Consider the following 11045-nt stretch of genomic DNA (forward strand, 5'->3'; position numbering starts at 1 on the left):
CAACACTAGGGATCTAACAAAGATAGAATAATCCAACCTATTGAGAAGGGTTATTGTTATCTGGAGGTATTGTTATCTGCCTTAGAGTTAGGGATTTAGACACAGGTCAGGTTAGTGAATTCAACACAGTTCAGTAAAAATACATTCTGAATACGTTCAGCTGCTCTGCCCGGTTTCAGGATGTGTGTGAATATTTGTATTTGTGCTCTACTTCATTCTGCAAAGACTTGATGTAGTTTGTGGAAAGCCTATAATTAAACATAAATGGCAATAGGGCCATAGAGATGTAATCAAATCAGAATAGAAGGTATAGGTTGGGAAGGAGAGTCGGGGGTACATAGAGCTTAGTTATGGACAACAGTAGTTTCTAGGTGTTTGGGGGATAGAAAGAAAAGTGAAGCTTGTTGCCCCTAAATGTGGTCCAAATTACTATCTGGACCCAAATCCCCATTATACACAGAGCTGTCTCATTTGGTTGTGTAGTTTGGGCCTGGCACACGGGTGCACTGTGCAGGGCAGAAGGCAAACTGAAACGCAGCCTGCACGCTGGCTCTCAGAGGTCAAAGGGCTTCCACCTACGTGGGCAAGTGCTTAACCTCCTGAAGTAGCTGTTTAACCGCTTCACACGCTACTTCTTCATATAAGATGCAATGACACTGAAATGTACAGAATGCATTGCTGCGAGAGTGTCCAAGACAGATTTTATTAATCATAGTATTGGGGACACACTGGCACATTCACCTCCAAGTAAATTAATTCTACACAAGGGAGATTTTACTCTTGTGGACTGAAAGGGCAGGAGAGTTTTTCTAAGTCTTTAGACAAAGATGTTTAGACTCTAAAGTCCCTTTCAGGTAACAGCTATACACAAAACTTTATTTTGAAAAATTATTATAAGCTTTACCACAGAGACCGCTCTCAATGTATTATATTAAGTATTATAGACACGATTTAAAATATATTTACGTCTAATTCAGAACCAGCCATTAGGATTAGCCCTGTAGCCAAATTAGAACCAACAGGTAAAATAAAAGCACTACCAGGCGATGAGGCTTGAGTGTGAGCCATTGTTTTAGCTGCAAAGGCTGAGAAACCAGGCCCACCTTGCAGGCATCATCAAAGTGCAGCAGGTGTGGACACACAAGTATTCTGAGGCTCAGCCTTCAAACCAAAGAAACCAAACCTTACCTCAGCAACGGAAAGTTGTTTACTTATGAACAAAGGCAAAAAAGAGCACCAGCCTGGGAAGTGCCAGCACAAATACAAAAATACTCATTTGGTAAACTCCCTCCCTCTTGAGGCCCCGGCACAACCTTATAGCACATTAATCTAAAAAACATATTTTACCGAAAGTAGGGGTGTTGAGTGAGGTTTAACATCTGTGTAAGCTTTATGGTCCTACTCCCTTCTCCAGAAGAACTGATTGGATGATAACATGTCAAAAGCTGCAACGTGGAAGGTAACCTATTTAAAAAGTTCACAGTCATGCTGGATCACACAGCACATCCGTCCTAATCTTAGGTTTGGAGGAGTTGCCAGCTGAATGTCTCTTGCAAACCTTTCCACAGTGTTTCTATGAAATTCTGGGGCCCAATCTCTCAGGTTCCTAAATCTCCTCCTAGTAAACGCTGTGAGCCTGGTGCCACTTCAGGAGCCTCCAAAGACATGTGCGAATCTCCAAATACCCACGAACTCTAATGTGCCCAGGACAGAACGCACAGGAGGGGCTTTGAGAATGAGCTGCCGGAGTGAGGGCTCCGGTGGCAGACACACCTGCCTCAGGACCTGGGGCCTCGTGGGAATACGCACAACCTCGGCTACCACACTGGTTAAATGGGAATAATAATCAATGCGTTACACGCCTGTCCTGGGGGTCAGTGGTGAGGATGGTAAAGCACTTCCTGTACTCCCTGGATCAAAAAAGTAGCAAACAGCATTATTATTAACTAGGTTCCCATTGGCAACCAAAGGTTCAGATTTATTTATTTTTATCCTATATCTCCTCAGGACAAAATAGCACTATTGAGTGTCTATCACATCCTAAGAACTTCAATTTTAGGTCACAGCATTAAGAGCTCCTGGTTTTAGTCCCATAAGCTCTCTTTGAAATGACCCACAAAGGTTCAGATTTTTAAATATTTAAAATGCAACCACTTGGGACAAAATGACCTGGAGTCCAGGCTCAAAAATAAACTGTTTTGCAGAAATCAACTGTGCAGTCCCAGAACCTCCCCTAAACGCTTGGGGCTAAGACTCCCCTGCCCTGCAGGTGCCTCCAGAAATTCAGGTGGAGCCAAGGGGCACAGTATGATCCACACGTGTGTTTGCCCAGGACCAAGGGGGTCCCAGGACGCAGGAAGTCGGGGCTTAACCCAGGAGAGTCCCAGGCAATGGGGACTGTCACCCTGTGCACACTCGGCACCACCTCGCGTCCCTGAGTGTGTGCGCTCCACGGGGTCCTGTCCGCCTCAGAGCGTCAGCCCTCCTCTCACAGCCCTGACCCTTCACCCTCAGTGACAGCTTCTGTCATGGACCCCGACCAGGACTCTGCTCACCCCAGGCCCAGAGGACAGCAGGGAGGACAGGGTCACTGCACTCAGGAGAACTGGGTGAAATATCTGCTCCAGCCGCGACTGCTAAGTGCCGGGGCAACACACTCAATGCTCTGAGCGTCCGGGGCGAGGAATCCACACCTGCTCCGAGGCTGTGGAGCCTCAGTGCGGCCGTGTGTGTGGAAGTGCTCATCACGCCGTCAAACACTCAGAAAATGACAATAAGGATAACGCTGGGACCGAGCCAGTAAGAAAAGGGCCTTGGCGTGCACAGGGAAAGGACCCTGGTTTGTTGCTGAATCATTCTTAATAGCAGAAACAGCTAAGCAACTGTAACACTGAGCAGCACGCAACTGCTAGTCACCTGGGATCACCATGAGCGCAAACAATGTTTGCTCAGCCAACGCCAAACATTCAGGGTGAGGCTTCATCCTGGCCTTTGTTCCTCAGGTTTCCTCTCCAGCAGGCAGCTCAGGCGGTGGCAGGCTGGGGCCCGCTTTGACCCTTGACTCTGCCAAGCCCTGTGAGGGGCCTGGCTGGAAAGAGGGGCGGGTGGGGTTCCCGCAGCTCTGCCCTCACAGGAGAGGATTTGGCTAATCCTTTCAGGACGCTGTGCCAGCTCGCAGAACTGCTGTGTGGGATGGTGCTGGGCAGGCTCAGAAAACCCTCTTCTGGGACACCTGCCCGGAAAGATGCACGGATTTCATAATGGGGGGCTCCGCCTCTGCTCCCCCGAACTCCCATCCTCTCAGCTCTCCCACTGAGTGCGGCTGGGGCGCTCCCATCCAAGGAGACCAGGAATCCTGGGCAAATATGAACCCCAGTTGTCAGTTCCCCTCATGACCTCCCTTAAAAAGAAGTCCACGGAGGAATCCGTGTGCCAGGAATCTGGCTGAGAACGAGAGGAAAATGGGTCAGGACACCAGGGCCCGGCCACTCTTCACCACAGGGAGGGGCAGGGGCTGGTCCTGGCAGAGAAGCTCAGCCACAGACATCCCAGCAGCGGGAGGGCAGCCTGGCAAGAGCTGGAGGCAGAGGCCTGGGAGGCAGGCAGGCTCCGGAGGGCACTGCGTGCGCAGCTAGTTCAGCGATGTGTCCTCTGTTGGCATCCATTTCCAGGGCTCCCGCAGGCTTCTCCGTAAACATGGAGCAGGGCTCCAGAACGCCAGCTCCAGAAGTGGCTGCAGAAGAGTCCCCCGCAGAGTCCCCCGCGGAGCCAGCGGGAACGGGGAGCCCGCAGAGGTCCCAGGTCTGCAGAGGTGGGCTCAGGGCAGGCCTGTGAGGGGCCCACCGCCCCCACACCATCCCAGCTCCCGGGGCCCGGCCGCCACCTGTTCTGTATAAGCCTCTGGGAAGAAGGGCCCCTGTGGGAGGGGGAACTGCCGTGTGTTTCCACAGAAGTAGAAACATGAGTGAACTCTTAAGACTATTTGGTCTCAGTCTAAAGAAGAATTTTCCAGTGTTAAATGGGTTAACTTAAAAAGTTTTTGAGCTGCTTATCACTAAAAGGGCAGAACCACCCGCAGGTAAGAGTGCAGGGCAAACTCCTGCCTTGCTGGGGAGGGGAGAACAGCCTTAGTATCATCTCAGACCGGAGCATGAGAACTGATCATGGGAAATGTGGGCGCCAGCAAAGACAGCATATGCCTGGGCTTGAGCCTGGGGAGGGCACTGTGAATTCCTTCCTTTGCTCCATGCACTGCTGTGTCTGCTCTAAAATGGGAAGCCAAGCTGGGCCCACATATCTCAGCAGGTAAAGTGCAGAGTCCGTGGGTCTGTCTTCTAAAACAATCATGTAACGTTAACCTTGAAACGTAGGCATGTTTGCAAGGACAGGTGAGGAAAGTGAAAGAGGGGAAGATAAGAAAGAAACAAACTTCACTGTATAAGAACCACCACACTCTAACTTCCCAGCCGTTTCTTCCACCTTCCTGAGCCTTGAAAGCGTCTCCGGGTGCAATGGGAATGCTGCTGTCACAGTGAGTCAGCTGTTTCTGTGGGTGCTGCCCCACTAGCGCCCAATGGTGTGTTACATTACCTTGAGGTGGGTAGGGAGCAGATCCAGGAGAACGCTGAGTCCCAGCTACATGGGATTCTGAAATATGATGAGGTTGTCTTGGGTCTAGAAATGTCTCTGCTTTGCAAGTTCAAGAACTTAATTTTATGAGTATGCCCAAGTTTGCGTGGATCCTGAAGGCTGATTCACGTGAATCACACTCATGAAATTATGAAAAACTAGATACCAATTTATTAATTTATAATTCATAATGTATTAATTCATAATGCCTGGCACTATAACTTTGAACAGATTCTGCAAAAGGAACATGATGGACAGATGTAATATGCAAAATACTTATCAGCCTGAAAGGCATGGGTACCAGTTAATGAGATGGACCCACAATCATATTAAGGAGATGTCCACCCTGGAAATGGGGGCAGGAGTGAAAATTTGAGTCACTCTACCACCTGCCAGTCACAAAAATATGATCAATTTACTTTTTTTCATTGAAAACATACAGTGACCTTTTAAGGAAGCATTTAAGAAACTAGGGCTCAGAAACTTAGACAACTTGTCCTTGGTCCCACAGGTAGTGAAGATAGAGTGTGATTTTAAGCACAGGTCCATGCGCACCATATTGCAAAGGAAAGCTCCCCCTGGTAAATTTACAGTGGAAACAAGTTTAGATCAGATGGTCAGCTAGTGTTGGTATGACAAAAGCAAAGGATACCATGATTTCTCAAAGGAATTATTTAAATTCTTAAAGACTTTTCCTAATGAATGATACTAAAAACTAAGAGCTGGGCATTTATTTTATTTTGGCAAGACTGGGCTCAAATGTCTCAGCTCTCTGGACCATCAGGGTCATTTTCCATGTGGCAAACCTGGCTGTTCGCCAGCGCTTGGCAGGAACAAAGCTGAAATAGAAGTGCGGCATTTTATTTCTGAGTGATGCTTCTCAACTTTGGTTGCACATTAGGAAGACCGGGAAGCTTTTAAAAAACATGATTCAGGACAACTGCCACCCGCCTTCAGTTAAAAATAATCTTGTGATATCTTCCCAGGTGATTCTAGTGTGAAGCCTGAGTGGAACTACTGTTCTACCAGTGTAGCGGGGCCGCTCAAGCGTCCATGTTCCCACATCAGTCCTCTGTCAGTTACTCGTCCATGATGAGGTAAGTACCACTCCTGAGAGCGTTGTATAGTTTTTATATTCATTTATATTTTACTAAAGAATCAGTCCGTGATGTATTCGGGGAGGGGAAGAGGCTTCCCCACAGATGGTTTGGGAAGCACAGCTCAACACCAGGTATTAGGTCACCTTGCTTCATCCCAAAGACCACACTTGCTGCCCTTCTAAGCCTGCTACGGGGTCCTTTATCATTTATTGTTTCATTATCAGGGTCAAATATAGCATCTGCAATGGCTGGCTTGTCTTTGCCTGTTTTTCTCTGAGGACATAGTTGCAGCACTTTCCCACTTCTACAATGTACCTGAGGACAATGGAAATGTGTGAGTGTAAAACACAAATTGCCACCAAGTGGTGACAGTGACAAGAAGGGCTCCATTGCACTTTGAGATGAAGAAGTGGGTGCCTCACTTAGAGTAAATGCGAGGCTCCTCAGTGAGTCCCAGCAAGGGGGCAGGTACATGTCCTATCATGGCCCATTGGACAACTGAAGGCAGTCCTGTACCATCAGGACCGGGTGGCCAGGCAGGAAGGGGCAAGGAAGCATAATCCCATGAAAAGGGACCAGCTATGCAGAGATTGGACTGCTTGAGTGTTTTAAGGGTGACCCACCATACAGATTCAGGCAACACTAAGTCACAAATCATTTAAGGTATATAGCCAAAAGCTGATTACCTTCATATTAGGCAAAACACTGATACTAAACTGTATTAAGGCAAGTTATGTCAGCCAGTTTTAAATCCAAAGCTTACAAATTTTAATCCAGGAATAGCCTGTTTAACCAAACATCTTTAAAACTTTTTTTATGAAATATTGTTTTGCTTTAGATGCCCCGGGCCTCAGGGTGGGGCCTATCCTTAGATGCCCTCCCAAGACCTCCGTTTAGCAACGCCCAGGAAACCTTTCGTGCCAAACACAAACAGAAAATTTATTCAACATGTAGCTCATCAAACAAGCATTGTTAAAGAGCAGAGTCATGGTGAGACTGCAACTTCCCTCCAGCAGGGCAGGAGGAAGCCACAGTATGTGAACAGCTACTTGATTAGCTCTCTAGTACCAAAGGTCACCTGTGATCAAGAGAGCTTGACTGGGCATATGAAAAAGGAAAGAACTGAATCAAGTCGGAATCTGAGAAACTCAGTTCAATTGGATCTCCTAAAAGTCACAAATGCTATTGTTATTGTCGTAATTAGCTGGCTAATATTAACAATAGGAAGAGTGCAAAGGGGAGGCCAGGCATAATGAGCATGGTCACCTGGGAAGCTTCACCAGAAAGCTACAACTTCACACAGCATTGTTCTTCCAAGGGGATTAGCGCCCCTCCCTTCCCCCATCTGGTACTGAATTGTTGCAGGGAGAAGGGGAGATGGGTACATGTGCAGTGAAGTTGGGGTAATGTAGGGAGGGTGCTTGTCTGTCAGTCTAACCTGGGAGGAAATAATTGGCTAGAGGGGTAGAACCACTGCAAGTGCATGAAATCCTGAAGGGTTAATTGGTTAAACTGCTAATTATAATCCCCAAAGCGTTCTCTCACTCTTGCACTCCTATTGCTCTTCTTTGCTCTGTAACCCGCACTTGCCCAAGTGCTAAACCACAATGTGGCCTTAAGCAGCCGCATGGCCCATGGCCATGCAGACCCCACACACGATGGTCTGCAGCTGAGAACACAAACTAAGCTAGCCAGATGCTGGACTGGACTGGACTTTAATATTGAGCAAAGACTCTAGGCCAAGCATGTCCCACTCAAAGGCTAACACGGGCCAAATAAACCAGGCATGCGGGCTGCAAGTTTGACATGCTTGTTCTAGGCAATAGCTTTAATTCTTGACCTGCTGAAGGCAAAATTGGGCTTTTCCCCTGATGGGGAGAAGGGAAATGAGACATTGAAAACCCAGAAGTTTAATTCCACGCAATCAAAAATTACTTATTCTCCTGGGCAAGTCTCAGGAAATTCCTTTCCTTGCGAGAAAGTCAAGAATTCCACTTCCACCGGCCACAGGTGGGGACACAATGGGCACTCCACCAATAACATTACCAGTGTAAATGCTTATTCATTTATTCAATCACTCAATGAATTCCATTCATTCCACAAGATTTTATTAGTTTCTACTACGGGTATAGGTGTTAGGATATTGGTGGTGGGGTCAGGTACTAAAATGATTATGAGGTAACTTCTGTTACAAGTAACTTAGAATATAACAAATTCTTAATAAACTTTTGTTTTAGCTAAATAACCCTACAAGTTTCTTTTGAAGAAAGGTCAAGATAAAACATGGGCAACAAAGCATGAGCATTCTTTAAATCTTGTCTGAGCATGCATGCTTGCATGCGTGCATGCACTTGCACACACACACACAATACACAGACCAAGTACATTGTCTAAATAACAAAAAGGACCAAACGCCCTACTTTCCCAGTGTGGTGATTTAAAAAACATGTTCACAATTCCTGGATATTCTTCCCTTAAGGAAGTGGAGCTTCCCCTCTCCTTGAGTGGGCTGAACTTAGGGACTTGATTCTAACGAAGAGAATCAGGTGGAGTTGATGATGTGTAGTCTGAAACTAGATCATAAAAGTCATTGGAACTTATTCCTTCATGTCCTCTCTCTCTTGGATCCCTCACACTGAGGTAAGTCATGTCCTGAAGAGCCCTGTGGAGAGAAACTGAAACAATGTGAGATTGGAAGTTGAACTTTGGCTTCAGCAAGTCCTTGGGGACTGCAGCCCTAGCTGACAGCTTGAATGAGGCCTCATGAGAGACCCTGAGCCAGAACCACCAACCTCAGCTTTCCTTGATTCATAACCCTCAGAAACTGTGCAAGATCAATAGTAGTTGTTGTTTTTAAACTGATAAATTCTAAGATGATTTGTTACACAGCAAAGATAACTAAGACACCTGTTAAAATGGGTAACTACTGCTTCTTTACCAATTACAAGTTTATTCCTCTTTCCTCCTTGATAAATGTTATCTTGATATATATTATTCTTGACACATTATTAAAATTCACAGTCAGAATTGCTTTTGCTTACTGACAGTGCTCCATCCAGGGCAAAGCCTCACTTCCTTAAACTTCCCTTGACTCACCTAACACAAGAGCAAAGCGCGTTAGTTCCTGACTCTCTTACTGAAATGGCTCATGCTTGCTGAGGTTGTGCTATCTCTTGTTGCAACAGGAAAATCAACCCAAACTTTGATTGCAGGTGCCTTTTTGGTGGATTGAGACTAAAAGTGTCAACAATATTTTGAAGTTGTATTGGGCAGTAGACTTCCTGTACTGTGCATGGATGTTAAGTCATTTAAGTTGGTAATAGATATAATTATAAAAATATTAGCTAATATTTATTGAATGTTCATCACATGCCAGATACAGTGTTAAGTACTTCACATACATTGCGTCATTTTAATAGAGTAAATTAACTTTTTGAAGTGATTAATATTATTCTCTTCATACTAGAAATAAGTAAATTGAGGTGTTGATAGGTTAAGTAAGTAACCCAATGTCACACAGCTAGGCAGCAGTGGAATTTGAATAAAACTTCATCCAGACCAACATTCCTATCGTTCATGGATTAATGCAACCAATGTGAACCATAACATCTACTTAATTCTAAAAGCCAATGATTCCAAATATTTCCTTCAGCCCAATTGCCAGCTACCCCACTAACTCCCACTGTGTCTGGAATCCTACCTTTTCTAATCACCTACAAGCAGGTTTCAAATACTCTGTATCAAGTCCTCTTAGGGACAGCCAAAGGTAAGTTGGAGGAAGGCTTCCATGGCTCAAAGAAATTTGGAAACTATGAATCTAACCTTTTTTTCAGTAATAGTCACAAATCTGGATACCAATTCCCCACATACTCTTAGAAGATTGAAGTGCAAAAATATTTGCCTGGAAGTAAAGTAAATGTTCTACTTTTCCCCAACCCAGTGAATTATTGGAAGAAGAATAACGAGCTGAGAAAATTTCCTAAGCAATTCTTCCTCGTTTCCTATTTGTTCCTATATATTATTTCTTATAAAGAATCATTTCTTCCAGAGCTAGAAAAATAAAGTGTCCGAGACATAGGAATATTGGCATGACAAAGAAACAGGAAAGAGCGCAGCCATGAAGTCAAGGACAGTGGATGAGGGAGATGAGGTGTTTCCAGTGACTAGGCTCTGCAAGGTACATGCATTGTTACCAAAAGATGGAAACCAGTAAATTAGAGCTGTTTGAATGAGCAATCTTTCCTAAAGGAGCTGGCAAGTGAAACGTGATCACTGTCTGAGCCTCTCCTCAGACTTCTGCCCTTGTCTGCATACTCTTCACCAGCATCCCTTCACTCCACTCATTCATTCGCATATTCATTCTTTTAACACTGGCTCAGCATCAGACTGCATGCAAAATAAAAGACACATTTACAGTGTGGTAAAAACATAAGGGATGGTCACATGAAAGTTTGGTCAGAATAGAAGCAGCTAATGTTCAATTAAACAAAGAGCACTGCATTCATCCAGAGGACAAGGACACTGGAGGTCAGCATGGGCTTGGAGGCAAGAAGAGCCAGAGAACAGCCCTTGCCTGTGCCTAGTTCCAGGTATAATCACGTGTATTTAGTCATGAACCTCCTCTGCTTCATCAGTCTTTGCTTTGTCTTCCCACTAGATTGACTTATACAGCTCAGGGTCCCAAAAAGTACAGCTTCCTTCTTGTAATGTTTTGAGATCTGGGCCTTTCCTACTTCCCCCTCACCAGATTTGTTCCCTTCTTTCTTGTCTGGCTTTGCTCTTTGAGAGGAGAGAACTCACCAATCTGTCTAACAAGCTAATTTGGGCTCATGTATTTAAATGGTAATGTGCCTAGGAATGTTCTTAGCTCCAGATTTTTTCTACTGCTGGGACTTTCAGAAAGGTATCTAGTCATTTGGGAGTAGCCTGAGGCTCCATGGTCACACTACATTGTCTGCTCTGTTCCTTTTGGGATCTCGGCTTTAAGAACCCAACCTGGGTTTATGCTAAAATACAAGCCACTGTGTAAATGCAGATTCTGTTCCTTCCCTCTATCCATCCACCCTAGTGGAAATGTGAATGCCAACAAAGCAAATGAGGAGAACCTAAATTAGTTAACCTAATTACTCATCAAGGTAAGCAAATTATTAATTTTTTCAAGTGCACTATTAGATTGAAATAGCGCCTTTTGAAGAGAAAAATGAGAGAAGACAACAACAAATGTTTCGTATATTTGAATGATTATTATTTAAACTTAAATATTAATGATTCATCTAAAAGCCTATTAACCATATTTTTTTCTTCCCATCATTCTAG

General features: G+C 45.1%; 1 non-coding gene across 1 annotated transcript; it reads right to left on the bottom strand.

The window, feature by feature from the left end:
• Positions 1–1991: 1991 nt before the first annotated feature.
• Positions 1992–2115, bottom strand: LOC118661866. Its single transcript, XR_004969506.1, has one exon. It is a non-coding gene; the product is annotated as a small nucleolar RNA SNORA25 (small nucleolar RNA).
• Positions 2116–11045: the final 8930 nt, after the last annotated feature.

Source organism: Myotis myotis, unplaced genomic scaffold (assembly GCF_014108235.1).
Source record: "Myotis myotis isolate mMyoMyo1 unplaced genomic scaffold, mMyoMyo1.p scaffold_m19_p_1, whole genome shotgun sequence".
Taxonomy (NCBI): domain Eukaryota; kingdom Metazoa; phylum Chordata; class Mammalia; order Chiroptera; family Vespertilionidae; genus Myotis; species Myotis myotis.